The sequence below is a fragment of the Cetorhinus maximus genome, chromosome 9, assembly GCF_964194155.1.
Source record: "Cetorhinus maximus chromosome 9, sCetMax3.hap1.1, whole genome shotgun sequence".
NCBI lineage: Eukaryota > Metazoa > Chordata > Chondrichthyes > Lamniformes > Cetorhinidae > Cetorhinus > Cetorhinus maximus.
This window is the reverse complement of record NC_135887.1, coordinates 106,029,058-106,055,879: the sequence shown is the minus strand read 5'-3', so window position 1 is coordinate 106,055,879 and position 26,822 is coordinate 106,029,058. Positions and strand designations below refer to the sequence as shown.

General features: G+C 43.9%; 1 protein-coding gene across 2 annotated transcripts in view; it reads right to left on the bottom strand.

Annotated features, from left to right (window-relative positions):
- LOC144684882 (ethanolamine kinase 1) overlaps positions 1 to 26,822 on the bottom strand; it is a 479,036-nt gene that overhangs the window by 134,552 nt on the left and 317,662 nt on the right. The gene's annotated exons all lie outside the window — the stretch shown is intronic.

The window sequence follows — 26,822 nt, the reverse complement described above, 5'->3', positions numbered from 1 at the left end:
TATGCATTGGTGGTGGAAAGTGTGAATGTTTAAGATGATGGATAGGGTGCCAATCAGGCATGCTACTTTGTCCTAGATGGTATCAAGCTTCTTGAGTATTGTTGAAGCTGAACTCATCCAGGCAACTAAAGCGTATTGCATCACATTCCTGACTTGCGCCTTATAGATGGACGAGTAGGTGGGTGAGTGGGTAGTTGGGTCGGGGGTTAGGCGAGTTGTCAAGGGACTAATCAGGTGGTTGGAGAGGTAGTCGTGTCAGATTGAGGGCGGTGGTTGGGTGACCAGGCGAATATTTGGGTCTGGTTGTGGAGGTACTCAGGTGGTCAGATGTAACCAGGTGGGGTCGGGGGTGATCGGGGGAGTCAGCTGCAGAGTTACCCAACTGTCAGACCAGAATCTAAACTGTCTAACATTTCCTGGGTAAGTGTCCAGGTAAGTTGTGTGCATCTGGCCCAAGTCTCCACCCTAAGCTCAGGGTCGGAGACATTTGTGGAGGGTCCGGGCAGCAGGGAATCAGCCCATCGGAAGTTTAAACTTTCCAGGTAATTTTCACGTATGTCCACGCACCCTGACATGCATCTTCTTACGTTCAGCCCATCACTGACAATTCCGAGACAGGAATTTTTGGGCTCACCTATTTTAAAAATTAAATACTTCTTTGAGAAAAGTTTGTTTATAACATTTCAGATTCTACCTGAGTCCCATGCGTACCTCCCAATCATTTATGTCACTCTTGGTGAAATATTAATTAAAAGTGCAAACTTTTAGTGGTTTTTACTTCCTGGTTTGATGTCTGTGGGAATTCTGCAATGTGATTGGCTGCCACCCTGCTTGGTGACATCACTGTTGCTGGGTGCCTGGAAATCCTCTTGACTTGGCACCAGATTCAAACTGCCAGCGGGAAAAGGGAAATCCATGCCATAGTATTTGTTGGTAGTTTTCTTTGAGGTCAGCAGTGAGTGCTATAGCTTTGCAGCCGGCCTCAAAATCTGGGCCAATGCTTTTAGAAGAGGAAGGGAGAAAGTGAAGTCAGTCAACTACAGCTTAAAGCATCATCAGTGTAAAAGAAAAAATGGTATCAAATTAAAGGCAAATTCCAGGTTCAGAACAAATTATATTTAATCCACTGAAACCTTGTTGTTAGTGTTGGTTCATTTTTGTGCTTTCGTCTCATTGTAAAAGGAGAAGTTGATTTATCATTCTCCTGTTAAACGGTTATTAACTGCATGGTTTAAACCTGTTTAGATACAATTCAACCAAGCTCCTGCTCGGAATTTGACACTGAGAAGGTGTTCTATATATTACCGGGATATTGTTTCAGACCAGCCTTTCAAAAATAGTTTGCCCAGAAGAAATCTGCTCCATCCAAACAGAAACAAAAAGAAACTTTCTTCTGCAATTGTCTTCTCATTTAAATCATGCAATACCACAGTAAGGGATTATTCCATTAAATTAAATAGGTTAACAACTGCATTCAAAAAGTGCAGACAAGATTTTAATAAACTCACTAAACAGTGCATTAAAAATAGCACACAAAATAAATTTGTACGCATTTGTGGACTTACTCTTCATGAATTCCTTTGCCTTCCATTTTAATGGACACTGAAGTGACTCAACTATTGCAAATGCTTTAAATATCTGTACACTAATATCTCACAGCAAAGTTAAGTACTTTATAGCAGCTTTATAACCTTGAACAGGGGTAATCTCTATTGTTCTTGGATTGAAAGAACCAATGCACTTGTGAGTGAGTTCCACCAAAGGTTCAACGCACCTGGAAAATTGTGTGCCTTTGCAAAAGAAAGCCTTGAGGAAAATAACTCATAACTGTCCAGTACAATGCACCTTATTTAAAGGCGTTCGAATCTGTACAGCATCATTTTAACTTTGACCTACAACTACAAACCACCCTGGGATGAAAAGCTGTTCAAGTGCAAAAGGGGAGGAATAAACGAAGATTACGTGAAGGAGATTGTTTATCTGAAGGCAGGTGGTTACTAATGGTGATGAAAGTTTGCTTTCATTTTGGCTTCAAGGTCTCTCCCACAGACCAATGGATCAATCAGTACCAAAGCAATTCCAACGTCTGTGAAAGGAGCCACATTCAGTAACTCCGCTTGTGCTGCAGGCTAATAAGAAACAGTGGACAGGGTTGTATTTTTGAATGAACAATCTCTTGATTTGCAGCGTTTTGTGACTTGATGCCACACACTTTAAAGAGATTGACATACGAATTATAATGCTCAGGGTTGAGCCAAGATTTGATCAAGCAGAGGGAATGATTTTCACCCCTTGAGTGCTGCTGGAGTCAAGCCTCACTGAGATCAGCTAACACACAGATCAAACTAGATTCCTTTCTTTTATGTATGGCTCATTTTGAAAACATTTTGCAAGTTCAGTGACAAAAGAAATAATTGAATCAATTGAAAGAGAGCAATCATAGTTAGAGGAATTTTATGATTCCCCCACCAGTGGGTTTGAAGGTGGGGGAGTTGCTTGTAAAATGCAACATATGATCTGCCACCACCTATCCGCCCATCCCAAACCTGTCTCTTATTTTAGGGTGTGGTGGAGGAGTCTGGCAGCCTACTTGCTCTTGGGCCTATTGAGGCTCTTGAGTAGCCAACTAATGTGCATTATCATCATGTGCGCTCCAGCCACTATTTAACCTGTGGTCTGTGACCTCATTCCAGTCTGGTTCAAACATGAACAAAAGAGCTGAACTCCAGAGCTGAGGTGAGAGTGACTGCCCTTGACATCAAGCATTTGACTGAGTGTGGCATCAAGGAGTCCTAGCAAAACTGGAGTCAATTGGAATTGGGGGAAAATTCTCCTCTGGTTGGAGTCATAACTAGCATGAAGGAAGATTGAAGATCAATCATCTCAGTTCCAGGGCATCACTGCAAGAGTTCCTCAGGGTAGTGGCCTAGGCCAAGCCATCTTAAGTTGCTTCATCAATGACCTTCCTTCCATTATAAGGTCAGAAGCTGATGATTGCACAATGGTCAGCACCATCTGCGAGGCAATGACCATCTCCAACAAGAGAGAATCTAACCAACACCCTTTGACATTCAATGACAATACTATCGCAGAATCTCATACAATCAACATCCTGAGGATTACCATTGACCAGAAACTGAACTGGACTAGCCATATAAATAATGTGGCTACAAGAGCAGGTCAGAGGCTGGGAATCCTGTAGCGAGTGACTCACCTCCTGACTCCCCAAAACCTGTCCACCATCTACAAGGCACAAGTCAGGAGTGTGATGGAATACTCTCCAATTGCCTGGATGAGTGCAGCTCCAACAACACTCAAGAAGCTTGACACCACCCAGGAAAAAGCAGCCCGCTTGATTGACATCCCATCCACAAACATTCACTCCCTCCACCACCGACACACTGTGGTAGCAGTGTGTACCATCTACAAGATGCACTGCAGGAATCCACCAAGCTTCCTTAGGCAGCACCTTCCAAACTCATGACTGCTACCATCTGGAAGGACAAAGGCAACAAACAGATGGGGACACCACTACCTGGAAGTTCCCCTCCAGGCCACTCACCATCCTAATTTGGAACTATATCGCTGTTCCTTCACTGTCGCTGGGCCAAAACCCTGGAATTCCCTCCCTAACAGCACTGTGGGTGTACTCACACCACATGGGCTGCAGCAGTTCAAGAAGGCAACTCACCACCAACTTCTCAAGGGCAATTAGGGATGGGCAATAAATGCTGGCCTCGCCAGCGATGCCCACATCTCATGAATGAATAAAAAAAAGGAGACTCACGCCAAGCAGGCAGGCTGGGTAGCTTTAGCTCCTCAGGCTGGTGTCAGACAAGGAAGGTGTATCTCCTTTGGGGTTCCCCATGTCCACTGGAGGCACCCCTTCCCCTCTTTAACCCTCCACCCTCAGACCACCCACCCAACCCCTTCACTTCCCTTGCTGGGGCCTACAAGCGAGGTCCCGCCGATACCCCTGAATTACTTTTAGTCCGGCCACTGCCTGAACCTGGTTTTGCTGGGAATACAGAGCTACCAGCCAATTGTATTGGCCAACAGCACTCTTTGGCTGACAACTCTCTCAGGTGGGGCCTCCTCCCCAGATGACAGCGGAAGTCCTGCCCTTAGCCAATTAATGCCCTGCCGAATGATAAATGTCCACAAAAGGCAGGATAAATCCAACCCAGTCAATTATCTCCTTATCAGTCTACTCTTGATCATCAGCACAGTGATGGAAGGGGTCATCAAAAGTAACTTACTCGCCAATACCTGCTCACTGATGCTCAATTTGGATTCTGTCAGGACCACTCAGCTCCTTATTTCATTCACATGGACAAAAGAGCTGAGTTCAAGAGGTGAGGTGAGAGTGACTACCCTTGACATCAAGGCAGCATTTGACCAAGTGTGGCATCAGGGAGCCCTTGCAAAACAGAAGTCAATGGGAATCGGGGGTAAACTCTCCACTGGTTGGAGTCATACCTAGCACAAAGGAAGAGGGTTGTGGTTGTTGGAGGTCCATTATCTCAGTCCCGGAACATCACTGCAGAAGTTCCTGATGGTAGTGTCTTAGACCAAACCATCTTCAGTTGCTTCATAATGACCTTCCCGCCATCATAAAGTCAGAAGTGGGGATGTTCACTGATGATTGCACAATGTTCAGCACTATTCGCGACTCCTCAGATACTGAAGCAAGTCCTGGACAACATTCAAGCTTGGGCTGATAAGTGGCAAATAACATTTGCGCCACACAATTCCCAGGCAATGACCATCTCCATCAGGAGAAAATCTAATCATCTCCCCTTGACATTCAATGGCATTACCATTGCTGAAACCCCCATTATCCACAACCTGGGGATTACCATCGACCAGAAGCTGAGCTGGACCAGCATATAAATACTGTGACTACAATTGCAGGTCAGGGGCTGGCAATTATGCGGCCAGTAGCTCACCTCTTAACTCCCCAAAGCCCTATTCACCATCACCATCTACAAAGCACAAGTCAGGAGTGTGATAGAATACTCTTCATTTGCCTAGATGAGTGCAGCTCCCACAACACTAAAAAAGCTTGACACCATCCAGGACAAAGCAGCCTGCTTCCTGGCACCCTTTTCACCACCATAAACATTCTCTCACTCCATCACCGGTGTGCACTGGCAGCAATGTGTACCATCTACAAGATGCACTGCAGAAACTTACCAAGACTCCTTCGAGAGCACGCTTGAAACCTGTGCCTTCTACTACCTAGAAGGACAAGGGCAGTGGATGCGTCGGAACACTACCATATGCAAACTCCCCTCCAAGCCACTCACCATCCTGACTTGGGAAATTTATCGCTGTTCCTTCACTGTCGCTGGGTCAAAATCCTGGAACTCCCTCCCTAACAGCACCTACACCACATGGACCACAGGGGTTCAAAAAGGCAGCTCACTACCACCTTCTCAGGGGCAAAGAGGGCTGGAAATGCTGGCCTAGCCAGCGATGCCCACACCCAGTGAATGAATACATTTTTAAAAAATGGCTGAGGGGCAGCTATCGGCATGGATAAGTTCCTGGGTCATGGTGTGGGAAACCCCGCCAGACAAAAAATCCTGGCCAATATTTTATACATGTATAGACAGGTGTGTGTGTATGTGCGTCCATGCGTGCATCCTTGCGCGTGTGTGTTTGTGCAATGATGAGTGAGCTAGGGAGGCACATCATATCGAAAGTTATTTTACCTTAATTAAAACCTTGTGAAACAACCTATAATATTTCAGTCAGCGAGTAACTTAATTTTTTTTGTCTTACAAAGGAATATATGTATCTATTTACATGGTGAAACCCTCCAAAAAAAAGGGTGATTTGTAAAACTTATGCTGCCCTTAGGAAAAACATTTATCCCACTTAACACCATGTTTCATTGTTGCCATGTCAGCAGTTACAATACTGCTGCACAGAGAGAGAAAAAAAAAAAATCATAAAAAAAATACTGCACCTGTTCTTTATTAAGCAAAACAAACTCTCCAAGTCCCCATGCGGAGCCCAGCAATGCAAACTATTCATCTTGAGAACAAGTTCCCAGCCTTCTCTATATCAAGGAAATGAGCCAAGTTCTGAATGAAGTAAACCAATGATAACAAAGCATATATAATTTAATATAAATGATCATAAGTCCCTTCCTTTGAGTTTTATTTGGTTTATCAATTATATCTTTAGTCACTTGGGTTGGAAATCCTTGTGAATGAGCAATTGGGGGAATGTCTGGTTTTCTCTGTAATTAAGGGCCCACCAATGAATTTGCAGTTCACATTTAAAAGCTGCACATTCCTGTGATCGTTAATTACAGAGGAAAGCAAGCAATCTCCCGTTCTTTGCAGAATGAGGAATTTCAGGCCCTATGATTTTTATGTACTGACATTAAAACTTGTGTGTTTATTTTACAAAGGTAGGAGGGATCTTCTCTGATAACAGTTCGGTTAATATAGGACAATTTTCTTTGGCGACTATTCCGAGTAAGATGACTTACAAAATGGTACTAGGCTTATAATGTCAAAAGCACATAGTGACTAGAGGATTAGTGTATGTTGGATTTAGTATGTATGCCATGCTATTTAAATTCATGTTGCCATGTTTCGATATTGGTACAACGTAGTAGGTTTAATAAAGAATACCAGAGAGCAATAGCTGCTGTTTGAAAATGGCAGCAGAATTACCAAAAAAATCATAAGTTTTGAAATAAACCATAGATCCAGAGGAAAAATAAATGTCAAATTTAATTAGCATAATTCGATACATTGTATGTCCATCCTACAAAGAAATCAAATATAGTTCACTAACTTAATGAAAGAGCAGAAAATATGGTTTCTCTGGTTAAAATTATTGATATTTTGAGAATGCATTTGATAGTTTTTAATTATTTCATCCATTTCCCAAGATCCTAAATCATTCTGTATATTAGCATCCATGAAAGTTGATGTGACTTTGAAATCGCTTCACAAGCCAATGCTCTTGACCATCAAAGATCCCTAGTAAATTTGAAGTCAATGGGAATCGGAGGGAAAACTCTTCACTGGTTGCAGTCATACTTAACACAAGGGAAGATGGAGGTCAAACCTCAGCCCCAGGACATTGCTGTAGGAGATGATCAGGGTAATGTCCAAAGGTCAACCATCTTCAGTTGCTTCATCATTGACCTGCCCTCCAATATAAGGTCAGAAGTGGGGAGGTTCACTGATGACTGCAAAGTGTACAGTACCACTTAGGACTCCTCAGATACTGAAGCAACAGACCTGGACAACATTCAGGCTTGGGCTGATAAATGACAAGTAACATTTGCGCCATACAAGTGTCAGGCAATGACCATCTCCAATAAGAGAGAATCTAATCATCCGTGCTTTATATTCAATGGCATTTCCATCACTGAACACTCCCACCATCAACAGCCTTGGACGACCATTGACCTGAAACTGAACTGGGCCAACCATATAAATACTGTGGCTTCGATAGCACATTAGAGGCTGGAAATTCTGCAGCGAGTAACTCAACCCCTGACTCTCCAAAGTATGTCCATCATCTCTAAGGCACAAGTCAGGAGTATGGTGCAATATTCTCTACTTGCCTGAATGAGTGCAGTTCCAACAACACTCAAGAAGCTTGACACCATCCAGGACAAAGTAGCCTGCTTCATTGGCACCCCATCTACTGCCTTAATTGGTCACCCCCATCCACCATTGGCACACATTACCAGTAGTATGGACCATATACAAGATGCACTGAAGCAACTCACAAGGCTCCTTCGACAGCACCTTCCAAATCTGTGATATCTACCACCTAGAAGGACTAGTGCAGTGGATGAATGGGAACACCACCACCTGCAAGTTCCCCTGTAAGTCAACCACCAGCCTGACTACATCGCCACTACTTCACTGTCACTAGGTCAATATCTGGGAACTCCCTCCTTAACAGTGTTATGGGTGTACCCACACCAGACGTATTGCAGCAGTTCAAGGCAGTGGCTCATCACCATCTTCCTAAGGGAAATTAGGGATGGGCAATAAATGCTGGTCTTGCCAGTGATGCTCACATCCTATCAAGAAACACTTATTTGTAGTGACACTAAATTCAGGAATGGGATTATGCAATATGCAGATGTAAAACCAACTCCCAGATGCGAAATACAGGAAAGTCATTCAGCATGGAAACTTGTCTTCACTGTAAAATTGTTTTAACATTAAAAACTTAGCCCGCTGGTGGCAATTTATGTTTATTTGAGTTGGGAAGCTCATTATTCAAAACTGCAATTGTGTTACCTAATTACCTTTTGAGCTGATTACCTCTAAATATTAAAATGATCCAACAAACATTTGTTACTGCATTGTGTAACACATTATGCAGTGTGGGCAGGGGAACAGAAAGTGGTATAAATGGGCCACCAGTTTTTGAAATACAGGGCGGAATCTAATTTATCTCACACCCTGAGAGCTAGGGGGTAGTTGGGGTGGGGGTTGGATCCTTAGAATTGGGAGGGGAGGCAGGGTTAAGTCAGGGGCTGGGAAGCTTGAGGACGGCCGTCCTACCTGAAGGCTAATTCAAGCCCTTAAGTGCCCAATTAGTGACCATTAAGGGCCTCACCTAAGTGCCACTAACATTCATGGAGCTGCGGCGGTTAGGGGGGGAGGGGGGAGGGGGGGAGGGGGGGGAGGGGGGAAGGGGGAGGGGGGGTGTGCACCACATGGGAAGGCTGCCAAGTGAAGCTGGTGCCTTCCCTGCATGCTTAGCGAGTTGCTTCCAGTGGCAAGGGTTCCCCTTCACTGAAAGAGTCCACTTTACCCTCCACCAAGACTCTTCCCCCACCCCCGCACTCTCAGCAGTTCAGCAGGGTCTGCCTGATCGACCCCGGTGAACCTGACCCACTTACCTGCACTCAGGGTTCTCCTCCATGGCAGCTGCTCCCAGCCTCCTGCAATACCAGCAGTGGCCAACACTCCCAATGGCACTGCTGTGGCAGAAGAACTGCTGGTCCTCTGATTGGCCAGCAGCTCTTACGGGCAGGATCTTTGCCTTTCATGGCATGGAAGCCCCGACAGCAGGAAATTAATTGCCTGATGACATTGAATTCTGTCAGGGCTTCCAAAAATGGCCCTGGCAAGGTTGCCCCTGGCTTTTCAGCTGGTTGATGGGACCAGTGCAGCAGCCATTAAATTCAGCTAACATGATTTGGTGCTAACATAATTTGGTGCTAACATGGTTTGCCAGCTATAGCCTTTGGATAGCTTCCCCTCTCTATCTGCAACAACCATGATGTTCAGAGGATGGAACTGAAATATTCTGAAGAAGAGTCGTGCAGACTCGAAAGGTTAACTCTGTTTCTCTCTCCACAGATGCAGCTAGCTAGAGATGGGCAATAAATGCTGGCCCAGCCAGCGAAGCCCACATCCCATGAATGAATAAAAAAAAGATGCTGTCAGGCCTGCTGAATTTTTCCAGCATTTTCTGTTTTAATTCTTGAAATAGACTTAATGTCAAATTGATCAACAGTTATGTATAAAAAAAAAACAATTCTTGAGATTCAGTTACTTCTTTGTATAGGTAGATGAGGATTAGTTTTGAACATTCTTTCTGTAGGTCCAGTTCGAAAGCTGGAAATAAATGAAAAGTGATGCACAGTTGTGGTGGTCATACCACAATGGAGATGAAGGATTATTTGCTAATTACTTGGTACTTTGGACCTATTTACCTTGTTAATGTGGTCAGTGCCGAACAGTGTGAACTGTAACCCAACACCAGTTAGAGGTGATTAAACCTACATGGTGATTGCACCTTAACAAGGTGCTGAGTAAGCACCTGTTTCTGCTCAATTGACACTGTCCTTAACCCGTTGTGAGGGCCAACTCTAGGATCAATGGCAACGACAATAGGAAATGGTTAGTGCCTTTTGTCCAATTTAGATGATTGCCTGCTCCTTTGTTATATTCTTTCATGGGATGTGGGCATCTCTGAAGGCCAGCATTTGTTGCTTCTCCATAATTGTCCTTGAGAAAGTGGTGAGCTGCCTTCTTGAACTGCTGCAGTCCATATGGTGTAGGTACATCCTTAGTGCTGTTAGGTAGGGAGTTCCAGGATTTTGATCCAGCGACAGTGAAGGAACAGTGATACAGTTCCAAGTCAGGATGGTGTGTGGCTTGCAGGGAAACTTGAAAGTGGTGGTGTTCCCATGCATCTGCTGCCCTTGTTCTTCTAGATGGTAGTGGTCACATCGCTAAGGCGATGTCGAAGGAGCCTTGGTGAGTTGCTGCAGTGTACCTTGTGTATGGTACACACTGCTGCCATTGTGCTTTGGTGGTGGAGGAAGCAAATGTTTAGGTTGGCGGATTTGGCACCCATTAAGCAGACTGCTTAGTCCTGAGTAGTGTCGAGCCTCTTGAGTGTTGTTGGAGCCGCACCCATCGAGACAACTGTACACTTAAATGTGAGCAGTTTAAATGGCGGGAACTATACTGTGATGGCGGTAGACTCCACATTATTTGAGTATATTCAAGCTGTAAGTGACCTCATTGTATTCTGCAGATCTTCTCTTAACTGAGAGTCCGATGTGGGATCAGCATGTACATCCACAGGACTGGCAGTTCATGTTGTTGTTATTAGTGCTTGGGGGAATTTCTGTAGCTGCGCCACCTCTGGTCTTCCTCTGGACATGTTGGATATTGCGAGTTTGGTGTAGATTGTCCTCAAAGTATGTTGAGCCAAATTACATTGCTTGTCTCCACATGGGTTGGTCGTCTGCAGTGTTTTCCCAAGAGAGATGGCCTGCAATGCAGAAGTGTGAGAGGCTTTTTTTTTTAGGATATCCTTGTATTGTTTGTGAGGACTGCATTTTTTCAATCAATATGTAAGTTGATTGTTCACTGAGTGAACAAGACTAAAAGATAAGCACTTATTTTCAGGTGCTGCTTTATTTTGAAACTTAGAAAAAGTCAGGTCGATCAGGTCATTATATCATGGCGAAGGACAGAGTTGAGGTGCTCCAAAAGGGAGGAAGAATCCCTTGATCTTGCACAACTTTCAGGAGATGGAGGTGTGCAAGCAGGTTGATAATACTTGTCAGTCTTTACAGAAGTTATGACTTAGATGGGTATCCTTGAAATTACCAAAGTTCAGAGGATGGATGATTTGGATTTTGATCCATGTAGCTTTAAGAGTAAGTTTGAAGAATAAAGATAAGCAGTTGAATTGTACCCATGCAGCATAATCCATCTTTAATCTTAGATGTCAGGCCTAACCCCTGAAAGTATCTAACCCTTAAATTTTCACCCATTGAATCTGCTTCAGAAAGGATAAGAACAGCATAGGTATAACAGTGACACAAAGAAGCAAAATGTTAATTTTCCAACGTGGCAGGATGCGGTTTCGTGCTCCTGATTCCCCATATCTCAGCTGTAGGTCTCTCCAAAATAAACCAAAAACCAATACTTGGGTCCAAAAGTAAGAAGGATAATTGATCACAGGATAGAACATTTCAGTCGTCTAACACAAAACACAACCGTGGGCCATCTGTTCTGATACAAGTATCAGCAGCACAATGCCACAGATTTCACTGAGAAGATAGAAAGCATATGTGAACAATCTCTAGACCAGTGAATGCCAAAAATGGGTATGCATCAGATTCAGCTCAGATCTCAGTCAAGCATCCTAAAACAAGAGGTGATACCCATTGTGAATAACATGCAGATTTCTACCTTTATTTTATCTGATTTTAAAAATAACTTTGGTTATGATAGAAGGTGCACTCTTTTTCCATTCATTTTGGAAATAGAACACAGGAGACTGCCTTTAAAGAAAGGGAAAAATGCCTCATGTTCAAAAATCAATTAAGATAAACATTGTTCCAAGCCTGGGAGCAGGTTTAAAATGTGTTAATGCACACAGATTTGTAAGTGAAATCATCATTTGAATGATACTTCAGCATTTGTGAAACAACTGCTGACAGCGAATGGTCCTAGGTTCCATGAGTACAAAGCAATTGGCAATCCATTGGAAAATCTGGTTTCGGATTGCAGAGTCATTATCACAGGGCAACACATTGTTGCTTTAAAATATAATGCAATCCAAGTGGATGTCATCTTAAGAAAATATCTTGGACCTCGAAAGGAAAAGGCGCCTATAAAATCCAGGGACCCTCCTTGTATTTAGTTAGCCTCATTAGTGTAGAGGGAATAGGAACTGCGCAATAACTAAATCTTACCTATCTACTTTCAGAGGCTGGATTTTAAGAACATGAGCGGAGATGTGAGAATTTTATTTTGAACTATTCACACAGCAAACAACCTAGATAATAAAAACCAAAAACATTAATTGATACAGTGTGCTACCAAAAAAGTATAAGTATAAGTTTGATTATTGTACTGGTAGCATATTATTGATCTTTCTTAAATTAATCTGAACAAGTAGTTTTACCTTTATGCAGCAGTTTAGCAGTATGCTATTTCTCATAAAGTCATTGAGTCTTAGAGGTCTACAGCACAGAAAAAGGCCCTTCGGTCCATAAAGTCTGCACTGGTCAAACAAGTACCTAACTATTCTAATCCCATTTTCCAGCACTAGACCCATAGCCTTGTATGCCATGGCATCGCAAGTGCACATCCAAACACTTCTTAAATGTTATGAGGGTTTCTGCCTCTACCACCCTTTCAGGCAGTGAGTTCCAGATTCCCACCACCCTCTGGGTGAAAAAATTCTTCTTCATATCCCTTCTAAACTTCCTGCCCCTTACCTTAAGTCTATGCCCCCGGTTATTGATCCCTCCACTAAGGGGAAATGTTCCTTCTTGTCTACCCTATCTATGTCCCTCATAATTTTATACACCTCAATCATGTCCCCCCTCAATCTCCTCTACTCCAGGGAAACTAACCCCAGTCTATCCAATCTCTCTTCATTACTAAAGCTCTCCAGCCCAGGCAACATCCTGGTAAATCTCTGCACCCTCTCTAGTGCAATCACATCCTTTCTTTAATGCAGATTCCAGAACTGTACGCAATACTCTAGCTGTGGCCTAACCAGCGTTTTATACAGTTTCAGCATAACCTCCCTGCTCTTATATTCTATGCCTCAGCTAATAAAGGCAAGTATCCCATATGCCTTCTTAACCACCTTATCTACCTGTCCCGCTACCTTAAGTGGACATGTACACCAAGGTCCCTCTGATCTCGGTACTTCCCAGGGTCCTACCATTCATCGTGTATTCCCGTGCCTTGTCTGTCCTGCCCAAGCGCATCACATCATACTTACCCGGATTAAATTCCATTTGCCACTGATCAGCCCATCTGACCAGCCCGTCTATATCCTCCTGTAATCTAAAGCCATTCTCCTCACTATTTACCACCTCATCAATTTTTGTGTCATCCGCGAACAATTGTTCGAATTCTCGAACAAATGGATATTTGCTAGAGGAATTGCATCAAATGGGGATAATTATTGAATGGGATACTTCAGAGGTGAATGTTCAGACCAGTAGGCATGAAATTTGGATCTGTAGCATTACGATCGTCCTCCTGTGGGTGCATGCTGTGTCACCAGCTACTTTGGGTATGACCTATGTGATGTAACATGTTGAGTTCTGGAAGCAACTAACTGCAAGCTATCATGACGTCACATAGCCCTAACAGCTGATGTGACATCCATTTACCAAATTTGGACCTCACAGGTCCATTCAACAAATTCACATGTCACTCAAAGGAGGTGCCAACACTCAGCTGCAAGATGGGCCTTGCACTAGCATTATTTCAAGGCAGCTAACTTGGTGATTTTGAAGAACTTCTGCAATTACAAAGTCTCTGCAAGTACTCTGGAATGTTTTTGGAGGTGTTGAGGTGAGTTCCTGTATTTGGCAGGGAGCATTGCTGCATCCTCACAGGGCAGACAGTGGAGTAGATGACCTATTCACACAAAGGCTGCAGCAGGTAAAAGGGTGATGGGGGTTGCAGGGTTGGGAACGCAGCAGCAGTTCCAGTTCCTCTGAGCCTACAACCTGACAGAGAAATGGAGTAGTGACTGAGCAGATGGCCAGCTCTGTGCAATGCCTTCTGTCAACTTGAAGCCAGGTGGAAATGATGGTGTCCATCATGACACCATCTGCAGCTTGCTCATTATGCCAGATAGCAGGATAAGAGTGAGAATTGAGAAGGGACCTAAGGCAGTAACATGTCGTCTTTGTCAATGCTCTCAGTGACGCACAGGTGCCATGGGGTCTATCACAGCTGGCCCCATGATGTGGAGAACCACCGGCTCTGTAGGAATTAGGAGATGCAGGCGTCCTTGTTGCCCACCGGCTCTCTTCTATTGCATGCTACCTTGACCTGCAAGAGAGAGGGCAGAATGTCAGTGATTGCTTAGTGCTGTGTTTGGGTGATAGCTGAATAGCTGGAGGTACATGGAGGCAGCAAGAGATGGGTGTGTGGCTTACAGCATTGGTAGGTGTGTGAGGATGAGGCAGAATATGAGGGCATTGTGCATTCTGCGTCAGCCTGAGTGCTGCTGCATGGGTGATGCATGTGATGCATTGAGCATTGATGGTACAGTTGGAGATGTTATGTGAAGGTACATTCACTGACCTTGACCACCTGCATGAGGTCATTAGACTTCTAGTGATACTGCTGTCAGGCCCTTGGGTCCAGATACCAGGAAATGACCTCCAAGACCACCTGTCCACCTATTCCCTGTACCTTCGGAGGATGGTCCTTGAGGAGCTTCTGACACCCATACTCCCACCACCGCTCAGACCATGGTGTCTTTCCTTCTGTCCACTACAATCACGGAGACCTTCAGTGAAGTATCTGTGGCCACTGGAGTCCTTTGCTTAGAATTTCAGTAACAGTATTCAGCAGCTGCCTCCTGGAATTAAATGCCGCTTCCCTTTAAGAGAAACAGACTGTTTTGAAGGCTGGCTGCAACAAATGCCATCAGCGAACCACTGTTCAACTTCCTGCTGAATAAAGGGACAGCCAGCAATGCAACAGATGCTCAGCCCTATGTCACACTCAGGTAAATGAGGTAGCAGCACCAAATTTGCATGCTGCCCAACTCTATCGGAGTTGACATAAGCAAATTGTGAAATGCGACTCATGCACACAATTAACAATGCAAACCAACTTTAAGCCCATTGTTTCTAATTTATATCAATGATTTGGGCTCATAAACTCAATACAACTTGGCCAAACAACAGATGAAAATTAACCTGGAGAGGCAGTGGAATTAGAGGAGCCAACTCGGAGGTTGCAGAATAAAGTCGGCAAAATATGGAAGTGGGAATAACATGGGCAGGTGAAATTAAGGTAGATCAATGCAAAATAAGAAGGATATTGACATGAGACACATTTCACGAATTGTGTTGAAATAGCAAAGGAGAAAGTTGAAAAAAATTCCAGGAGTCTTGGTAGATGATTTATTTATTTGATTATTTATTCATTCATTCACATGATTGCAGGCTTTGCTGGTTGGCTAGCATTTATTGCCCATCCCTAGTTGCCCTTGAGAAGGTGGCAGTGAGCTGCCTTCTTGAACCATTGCAGTCCATGTGGTGTAGGTACACCCACAGTGCTGTTAGGGAAGGGGTTCCAGAATTTTGACCCAGTGGCAGTGAAGGAACGGCGATATATTTCCAAGTCAGGATGGTAAGTGACTTGGAAGGGAACTTCCAGGTGGTGGTGTTTTCATCTATCTGCTGCTCTTGTCCTTCTAGATGGTAGTGGTCATGGGTTTGGAAGGCGCTGTCTAAGGAGTCTTGGTGAATTCCTGCAGTGCATCTTGTAGATGGTGTACACTGCTGCTACTGTGCATTGATGGTGGAGAGAGTGAATGTTTGTGGATGTGGTGCCAATCAAGCAGGCTGCTTTGTCCTGGACAGTGTCAAACTTCTTGAGTGTTGTGGGAGCTGCACTCATGCAGGCAAGTGGGGCGTATTCCATCACACTCCTGACTTGTGCCTTGTAGATGGTAGACAGGTTTTGGGGAGTCAGGAGGTGAGTTACTCATCGCACGATTCCTAGTCTCTGATCTGTTCTTGTAGTCATCGTATTTATATGACTAGCTGAGTTTCTGGTCAATGGTAACCCCCAGGATAGTGGGGGATTCAGCAATGATAATGCCATTGAACATCAAGGGGCGATGGTCACGTTCTCTCTTGTTGGGGATGGTTATTGCCCGACACTTCTGTGGCACGAACGTTATAAGCCACTTGTCAGCCCAAGCCTGGATATTGTCCAGGTCTTGCTATATTTGGGCATGGACTGCTTCACTATCTGAGGAGTCATGAGTGGTGCCGAACATTGTGCAATCATCAGCGAACATCCCCACCTCTGACCTTATGATGGAAGGAAGGTCATTGATGAAGTAGCTGAAGATGGTTGGGCCTAGGACACTAGCCTGAGGAACTGCAGCAGTGATGTCCTGGAACTGAGATGACTGGCCTCTGACAACCGCAAACATCCTCCTTTGTGCGAGGTATGACTTCAACCAGTGGAGAGTTTCCCCCGATTCCCATTGACTCCAGTTTTGCTTAGGCTCCTTGATGCCACACGGTCAAATGTGGCCTTGATGTTAATAGCAGTCAATCTCACCTCACCTCGGGAGTTCAGCTCTTTTGTCTATGTTTGAACCAAGGCTGTAATGAGGACAGGAGCTGAGTGGCCCTGGCGGAACCCAAATGGGGCATCAGTGAGCAGGTCAGTTTTAAGCAAGTGCCACTTAATAGCACTGCTGATGACCTGTTCCATCACTTTACTGACGATCAAGAGTAGATTGATGAGGCGGCAATTGGCCGGGTTGGATTTGTCCTGCTTTTTGTGTACAGGACATACCTGGGCAATTTTCCACATAGCCGGGTAGATGCCAGTGTTGTAGCTGTACTGGACCAGCTTGGCTAGGGGCGCGGCAAATTCTGGAGCACAAGACTTCAGTACTATTGCCGGAATATTGTCAGGGCCCATAGCCTTTGCAGTATCCAGTGCCTTCAGCGTTTCTTGTTATCACGTGGAGTGAATTGAATTGGCTGAAGATCGGCATGTCTCATGTTGGGGACCTTCGGAGGAGGCCGAGATGGATCATCCACTCAACACTTCCGGCTGAAGACTGTAGCACATGCTTTATCTTTTGCACTGATGTACTGGGCTCCCCATCATTGAGGGTGGGGTTATTTGTGGAGCCTCCTCCTCCAGTGAGTTGTTTAATTGTCCACCACCATTCACGACTGGATGTGGCAGGACTGCAAAACTAAGATCTGATCCATGGGTTGTGGGATCACTTAGCCCTGTCTATCACTTGCTGTTTATGCTGTTTGTCATGCAAGAAACCCTGTTTATAGCTTCACCAGGTTGTCACCTCATTTTTAGGTATGCCTGGTGCTGCTCCTGGCATGCCCTCCTGCACTCTTCATTGAACCAGGGTTGATCCCCTGGCTTGATGGAACGGTAGAATGGGAGATATGCTGGGCCATGAAGTTACAGATTGCATTCGAGTACAATTCTGCTGCTGCTGATGGCCCACTGCGACTCATGGATGCCCAGGCTTGAGTTGCTAGATCTGTTCGCAATCTATCCCATTTAGCACAGTGACAGTGCCACACAACACGATGGAGAATATCCTCAATGTGAAGGCGGGACTTCGTTTCCATAACAACTGTGCAGTGGTCACTCCTACCAATACGGTCATGGACAGATGCATCTGCGGCAGGCAGGTTGCTGAGGTTGAGGTTTATAAAGTATGTTTTTCCCTCTTGTTGGTTCCCTCACCACTTGCCACAGACCCAGTCTAGCAGCTATTTCATTTAGGATTCGGCCAGCTGGGTCAGTAGTGGTGCTATCGAGCCACTCTTGGTGATGGTCACTGAAGTCCCCCACCCAGAGTACATTCTGTGCCCTTGCCACCCTCAGTGCTTCCTCCAAGTGATGTTCAACATGGAGGAGCACCGATTCATCAGCTGAGGGAGGGTGGTACATGGTGATCAGCAGGAGATTTCCTTGCCCATGTTTGACCTGATGATCAAACTTCATGGGCTCCGGAGTTGATGTTGAGGACTCCCAGGGCAACTCCCTCCCGGCTGTATACCACTGTGCCTCCACCTCTGCTGGGTGTGTCCTGCCGGTGGGACAGGACATAGCCAGGGATAGCGATGGTGCTATCTGGGGCATTATCTGTAAGATATGATTCCGTCAGGCTGTTGCTTGGCTAGTCTGTGAGACAGCTCTCCCAATTTGGGCATTAGCCCTCAGATGTTAGAAAGGAAGACTTTGCAGGGTCGACAGGGCTGAGCTTGCCGTTCTTCTATCCGGTGCCTATGTTGGTACCAGGTGGTCCATCCGGTTTCCTTCCTTTTTTGAGACTTTGTAGTGGCTTGATGAATCTGAGTGGCTTGCTCAGTCATTTCAGAATCAACCACATTGCTGTGGATCTGGAGTCACATGTAGGCCAGACCAGGTAAGGACAGCAGATTTCCTCCCCCTACAACAATCAACAATGGTTTCATGGCCATCATTGGATTTTTAATTCCAGATTTTTATTGGATTCTAATTCCACCGTCAGGCGGGATTCGAACCCGGGTCCCCAGAGCATTACCCTGGATCTCTGAAATATTCCTCCAGCGACAAACCACTACGCCATCGCCTCCCCCTAGATATGATGATCAACATATGCAAATAACACAGAGCAGCAACCAGCAAAGCCAACCAAATGTTGAACTATATAACCACTATAATTGAATCCAAGTAGCACAATGTCATGATTAAACTCTACCGTGTTCTATTTAGATCACAGCTTGGTTACTATGTCCAATACTGAGATTAACATTGGAACATAGGACTTAGGCACAGGAGTAGGCCCTTTCAGCCTGCCCCACCATTCGATAAGATCATAGCTGATCTGACTGTGGTCTCAATTCCACTTTTCTGTCTGCCCCCCCCGCCATAACCCTTGACTCCCCTGTCTAGGAAAAGTCTAACTCAACCTTGAATAAATTCAATGTCCTAGCATCCACTGCTTTCTGGGGAAGAGAATTCCACAGACTAATGGCCACCTTAGAGAAAAAATTCTCCTAATTTTCATCTTAAAAGGGAGACCACTTATTTTTGAACTGTGTCCCCTAGTTCTTGTCTTCCCCACAAGAGGAAACATTCTCCCAGTTTTCACCCTATCAAGTCCCCTCGGGATATGTTTCAGTAAGATCACCCCTTATTCTTGTAAACTCCAATGGGTATAGGCCAACCCTGTTCAACCTTTCTTCCTAAGGGTCACTCAACTCATTCCTTGACTCAGGAATGAGACAACTGAATCTTACCTGAACTGCTTTGAATGAAATTATATCCTTTTTCAAATAAGGAGACCAAAAATTGGCACTTTACTCCAGATGTGGCCACACCAGTGAAAGTTCCCTCCTTTTATATTCCATTCCCCTTGCAATAAACACCAACATTCCATTGGCCTTCCTAATCACTTGCTCCACCTGCATACTAACCTTTTGTGATTCATGAACTAGGACACCCAGAGCCCTTTGTATCATAGAGTTCTGGCTGCAATCTCTCTCCATTGAGCTAAAATGCTGCTTTTCTATTCTTCCTGCCAAAGTGGACAAGTTCACATTTTCACACATTATACTCCATCTGCCAAATTTTTGCTCACTCACTAAACCTACCTATGTCCTTTTGTAGACACTTTACCTCCTCTTGATGACTTACTTTCCTATCTATCTTGGTGTCATCGGCAAATTTAGCTAACATACATTCAGTCTCCTCATCCAAGTCATTGGCATAGATTGTAAATAGTTGTACAAATGAGTAATTAAATAAAGACTAACAATAAACAGATTGTAAAAAGGGTGACATTCAAACGTTGGAGGCATTGCATAGAAGATCCATGAGGTTGATCCCCAGTAATAGAGGTCTCAGTTATGTGGAAGGATTGCTGTAACTTGGGCTTTTCAGCCTGGAAAGGAAGCATCTGAGACATCATCTAATGGAAAATAACCCCTGGATGCTGTAATGCTGGGGGAATTAGGTTCATTCTGGATGGTCCTCAACCATAATTATCCAGGGATCAGCAGTTGGCTGCTGTTGCTTTAAGGGCACTGCACAACATGGTGAACATGTGATGGTAGATCATGCTGGGTGTCCCACAGATTTTCTACCAAGCAGTTTATGGTGATTTGAATTTGTGGTTAAATCTGGGTGATACTAACCCATATATTCAAAGAATAAAGTTGTAGTGGTCAGTTCAAAAAAATATTTCAACTACTTCTGAAACTGTAGTTTGATTGCAAACACCCAAAAGGTGTTCTATAAAAGCTCAAACAGTAAAATGCTTCATTAGCCTTTTTGCATATCATTATCCACAAGATTGGTGATAAATTGCAAAGTGAAAATTGTGAAGCTATCTGCATCTTTTCACACTTGGGCTTCTTGGTAGTACCTCAGGGCAGATAAGCATATATGCTTCATACGTCTCAAAAATCTTAGTCTCTTTTCTACTAAGCATCAAAGGAACCTATTTTCAACCTGCAACAATATTTTTGACTCTTAAGAAAAAGCTTCAAATTTGGTGAAGTCTGAAAAATATTGCCATGTACTCAGCATCTCAAAAGTGTTATCTCACTACTGCATGGTCAAATCAAATTACCACTTAAGAATTATTTCATTAACTCTACCAAATTAATCCACTGGATAGATTGTGCAAAGTCTATTGTGTTGTTTTGGTTATGTGTCAAGCAGGAAGAGTAATGGATTATGAAAGGTTTACTGTTGGCAAAAGGAAAGTGGACTGACCCAGGATTTCCTGGATTTCAAACATCAAAATTGTGACTGGAAAGTCTTGTGATGAATGAAAGATTTTGGTTTAAGACCACCCAGTATGAAAGGCTATGATAAAGACACTCTTAACGGATCAGTATAATTAAGAGCCACAATTGCAAGAATTGACTAGCGGGCAAGGCTTACTAATGAAAAATGCTTTAGACATCCCGACTTAAAAATGGCTCCTATTTCCTTTGGGATGAATTGGCAGCGCAGATGAGAGTTGGCCAGTAACAAAGAGCACTGAGGTCAGTAATTTATATTGCAACAGAAGTCTGATGTATGAAATATAAAATTACAGTCAACTGATCTGCATAATATATGTAAGAGTTGTAAATCAAGGTCTCATTTCCAAAAAGTGGAGCGCTAATGTAAAAGAAAACATATTTAGTAGAATATTCTGCCAACTGCAATCTCTGATTAACACAATGATCTAATGTATAAGATATTATGTTCTCCAAGAGAAGTTTAAAGCAAAAAAACTAAATACTTTTTAGATATTAATTCCACAACATGGATAAACTTTAAGTTATTTTATTATGCATAGCACAGGTACCTTGCTACAGAATCAAATAATAGGTCTCCTGGCTATAATTAGACTGAGTTGAAATTTAACAATGAAGCCTTAATAATGTAATTGAAATGTAACTAACATAGCTAAGTACTTACACTAAAAAAGTGTGATCACATCACCCAGTATAACTATATTTTAGGTATAGGCATTCTTTAGCTTTGCATGTGCAGTGGCAAACTTGCTATCAAAGCTCAGCATGACATGTTTCCTTATCTGATGGCAGTGTGCCATGGCTAATGAAAATGAGAGAAATGCCTTCTTTATTGCACTGTGATGTTATTGCAAATAGCTGTTACTGAATCAATCATGAGAAAAATAGTTTTTTTTTTGTCTTATTAGGTGTAATAAATGTGGTAGCGTGCTCTGTCAAGAGCTGTGGACCAGAAGTATTTATATTTTTATATTTACATTTTTATATTTTTAAAAGCCCATAGTAATAGATCAATGAGTTAACATCCTGCATTGTCTGGTCCCATCATATCTTAGACTGAGATACCTCCATGGTCTGTGGTGAGATTTTTGGAGATGTACTACAGTCCCACCTATGAAAGAGGGGAAAGAAAAGCGAACTGCTCCCTTCTGATCACTATACAATGGTCTTTGCTGGAACTGAATAGTTTTCATCATCTACGGCACAGTGCCACTTGACAATAAGGAAACAAATTCACTTTTACCACTGATTTCCTCCGCTGTCAAATAACCTGCCAACATTTCAGCTGCTGGAGGACAAATGGTTGCTTCAAACAATACTCCATCAAGCATCAATACCTGGACTTACACTTTAGTGTGAAATTTACTGAAGTTGGGCTGAGTTTCAAACCCTGCTCTTGTAATGAGTCAATTTTCCAGCCATTGATATAGTTGGAAACCTCTCTCCATTAGAAACAGCTTTTTGTATAAAAACCAAAAAGAGGGTACTGTGGAGGCAGTCCAAGCGTAGTTCCTGAAATTCACTGCAAGCTTATTCCACAGTGGCGTTGCAACTGAGAACTCAAAATCCATTTGGCTCAGAGTGGGCATTTTCTAAAATTGGCTGACAACCTCTGCAACTGAAAGTTAAATGGATATGTATATTTCGTTCTTTCAAAACATTTCTGAGGCAAAAATCAAAACTTTACCAAAGCAGAGCTTTTGTTAAAAAAAATGACGATATATTAATGTATCATCTGAGAATCCTATCAGCCTGTGATGGATAGGGCACATAATTTGCTGCAGCAAGTGACTTGTCAAGGTTTGGGTCTATGTGAAACCTTCGTTTTTAGCAACTCTGTGGCTTCTTATGCAAAACTGTAGCCATCAGACAGCAGATTATGTCACACACAATAAGTATAGCAATGTCTAGGACTTGTCACAATATATTGTGTGGCACCAACCGCTTTCCTGAATGATGAACAATAATAAACCAGGGTGCCCCAGCAAATAGATCAGCAGCATCTGCTGGTAAACAAAGATGCTCAAGTGTCACTGGCCATTTCTCAGAGTTAAAGGAACCTTTCTAAGCTCTCTTCAAGATATAAATTGATATTGTTGAGAGCCACAGTGGATTAGAGCACTAAATTATACAATTTGGCCCATCATATGTCTGCAGGTTCTTTGCTAAAGCAATAAAGAACTAATCCCGATATCCCACACTCTCCCCATGGCCATCTAGCTCTTTCCGATCCCCCCCTTTTTATTCCAATAATTTATATAGATTTGTCTTTTCCCACCTATTGTCATTATTTTTAAATTTATTTCTATCCATTGTTTTATCTCTACCTTTTAGCCTTTTTCGATTCCTTCACCCCACCCCACCCCCACTAGGGCTATCTGTACCTTGCTTGTCCTGCTTTCTACCCTTAATTAGCACATTCCTTAGATAATATCACCACCTTCAACACCTCTTTGTCCTTTTGTCTGTGACAGCTTTTGGTTATCTCCACCTATCACTGGCCCTCTATCCAGCTCTACTTCTCCCACCCCCCCTTAAACCAGCTTATATTTCACCTCTCTTCTATTTTTACTTAGTTCTGTTGATGGGTCATTCGGACTCGAAACGTTAACTGTGTTCCTCTCCGCAGATGCTGCCAGACCTGCTGAGTTTTTCCAAGTATTTTTGTTTTTGTTTTGCCATCTAGCTCTTGGTCTTTTGAATATTTGTCCAGTTGCTCCTCAGAAGAAGTAACAGTCTATGTATCAACCAGTCCCCATGGCAAAGCATTCCATGGGCAGGATTTTTTGGAGGACAAGATTTGTGACTGAAGAGTCGGCAGGAAATGCATTCTTGCCAATGCCGGCTGCTCCGCAACCATTTCACGCTCAACAGGTTGTTAAATGGCTCACGGTAAGACTTCCTCCCCCATCTGGGAGGAAATCCTGCCTTAGAGAGCTGTCGGTCAATCCGATTGCTGGCAACCCTGTAGTCCCGGCGTGCCAGGTTTAAGTGGTGGCCACTGCTGAGACTACACTGCTGGAGAAGAGGAGCAAATGGAGGCCAGGCTTCAGAAAAGTCCACGGTACCGGTGAGGAGGGTAGGGGGCCAGGTTTGAGAAGCTAGGGGTAGAGTGTTAAAGGGAGTTATGACCTTGTGCGTGAGATGGTGAGGTGCCTCCAATGGGCATCGAGGACGCCCAAAGGAGGCACTCCCGCCCCACTTTTGCCTGACATCAGTTAGCCCAGTTAAATCTGCCGGAGTGGGACTCCCCCTGCCGTGGGTAAAAAAGTGGTGGGGCAGGATGAGGCACTTAAGTGCTATTGATTGGCCACTTAAGGGCCTCAATAGGCCCAAAGGTGGGTGGGCCACCCAACACTTCCACTGTCCCCTGTAAAAATGGGAGGCTGGTCAGGGTAGGTGGGCAGGCCACACGCTGCATTTTACAAGCCTCCCCCCCACCCTACTTTCAATCCCGCTACCGGGGAACTGTAAAATTTAGCCCTAGGATCCAATAAGCCTTTACATGAAGGCTTTTCTCCTAGCACCACAGCCCCTCCCCAGTCTCAGCAATAATTCTACATGTTTGGCTTTCCATTGAATGTACACTCCCATTTCCAGTTTTTCTTCCAAAATGTACTACCTCACAATTATCACCATTAAATTGCATCCACCACCAGCCTGCCCAATCGTCCTGAAGTGGTTTTTTGTTCTCCTCACTATGTGCCAAAACTCCCACTTTGTCTTGTTAACAAGTCTAAGATTGTGTTCCCCATATTCAAGTTCAAATCGTGAACATGAACTTAGGAATCACCTTGGAGTATATCATCTACAACCATTCTCTAGTCTTTAACTCTTTTGATTGCTGTTCATCAAGCAATGTCCTACATATGTCATTATTTTTTTCTTATAAAAACCCTACCAATATCTAAAAGGTCTCTTCTGAGACATTGGATCAAATGTCTTCTGAAAATCTATATCTACTATATTGGCTAATTTATACATGTACACAGTCACTTCAAAAAAAAACTTAACAAACATTTAACAAGGCCATGCCTTGACTAACACATTCATTTCTAAATGCTTACTAATCGCCAGTGCTATGGGGGAGGGTTTAAACTAGAGTGGCAGGGGGATGGAAACCTGAGCAGGGAGACACAAGAGGGAAACAAAAATAGGAATGAAAAACAGAAAAGTAGAAAGCAAAAGTGGGAGGCAGAGGAAACAAGGGCTAGCAGAAAATAGGGCCGTAGTACAAAAAAAAATGGGTAAAAATGTTACAAAGACAAGTCTAAAGGCACTACAACTAATGGAAGGAGCATTCGCAATAAGGTAGATGAATTAACAGCACAAATAGATGTAAACAAGTGCGCTGGGAGGAGGCGGGAGGAGGGTGCACATCAACGCAGGCATGGGCGAGCGCTGAGAGAAAGCTCCCTGGAGGCAGAGAGCTGCATCAGGGAGCTCTACACCTGAAAGTATATATGATAAAAATGCTGCCCACAGGTTTTTATTTTTATTTTGTTTCACTATGAAAGCCTCACTTGGATGTGGTTTCATGAAAAATGTAAAGGCCACCTGGCCGATGCACCAATCCGCCAACTGTAAGGTTGGAAGGGCGATGAAAACTAGCAGACAATTGGGCTGTTAATGGGCTTAACTGCCCTCTTAATTGTCAGCGGGCGCGCTTCTGACATTTGCGCGCGCCCGCTGAAGGAAATATCATGCGAGTGCGTGATGATGTCAGGACGCTCGCCCGACGTCATCTCTTGTGATTTCATGCCAAATCGGTTCGAGTGCGCGCCTGCCCGATCAATGTAAAACTCAGCGCATAAAATTCTGACAAGGATTGTCAGACATGGATGCAGGGATGATGTTTCCCCTGGCTGGGGGTCTTGAATAAGTGATCACAGTCTCAGGATATGGGGTAGGCTATTTAGGACTGAGATGAGGAGAGATTGAGATGAGGAGAGGTGGTGAACCAGTGGAATTCTCTACCACAGAAAGCTGTGGAGGTCAAGTCACTGAATATATTTAAGAAGAAAATAGATAGATTTCTAGAATCTAAAGGCGTCAAGGGGTGTGGGGAGAGAACAGGAGTATGGCATTGAGATAGTGGATCAGCCATGGTCATATTGAATGGCGGAGTAGGCTCAAAGGGCCGAATTACCTACTCCTGCCCCTATTTTCTATGTTTATATGTAATCTCAAATTATGGATTCTTAGAATTTTCCTACATCTAATTTTAGAGCAAATAGCTATCCAGGTTTTCCTTCTCTCCTCGCTTGAGCAACCCTGTTAAATCAGCCACCCTCCATTCCATGTCACAATTTATATCTTTAATGACAATTGAAGAATTGCAGCCAGAACCTCTGCCATATCTTCTTGGCTTCTTTCAATGCCTCAAAGAACCTGGTAACGCATTCACCTGGGTTCTGCTAACTGTTTTAGAATCAGCTTAATTTCCAAAGTTAGCTATCAATGACTTACATCCAATTTTCCCATTGAGATGGGCTTGGAGGTACAGGGCTGGCATTTTGGTGGGAAAGGTGTCAGGAGTGGAACCCGATATCTTCCCACTGCCATGACATATTGCCAGTGGCAGGAACCTTAGCAGCTAATTGAGCTACTTAATGGACCATATAAGAGTCAATTTCCATACCCACAGCATTTTGTCTGAGTCAGGAGGGTCCTCTGTTGTGCGTGGAGACTGCTAGATAGACCCTGGCGATCTCCCAGTGGGTCCTGGAAATGGGGGTTGGGGAGTGGCTGCTCTCCTCCATGGCCCATGGAAAAGCAGACTGGTGGCTATGGCCACATACATGCCTAACTGGCTGCCGGTGTACCACAAACCTCCCGACTCCCACCTGATCAAAGCCTGCCTGGCAGCAGCTTCTTCAAAGATGTTCACCAGTGTGTCAAGGCCGCTTGACATGGAGGCATCATCATCCTCAAGATGGAGCCTTAGAAGTGGCTGTTGCTAGCCTGTTAATTGGCTGCCATTGGCAAAATGCCACCCCAGGGTCCTGTG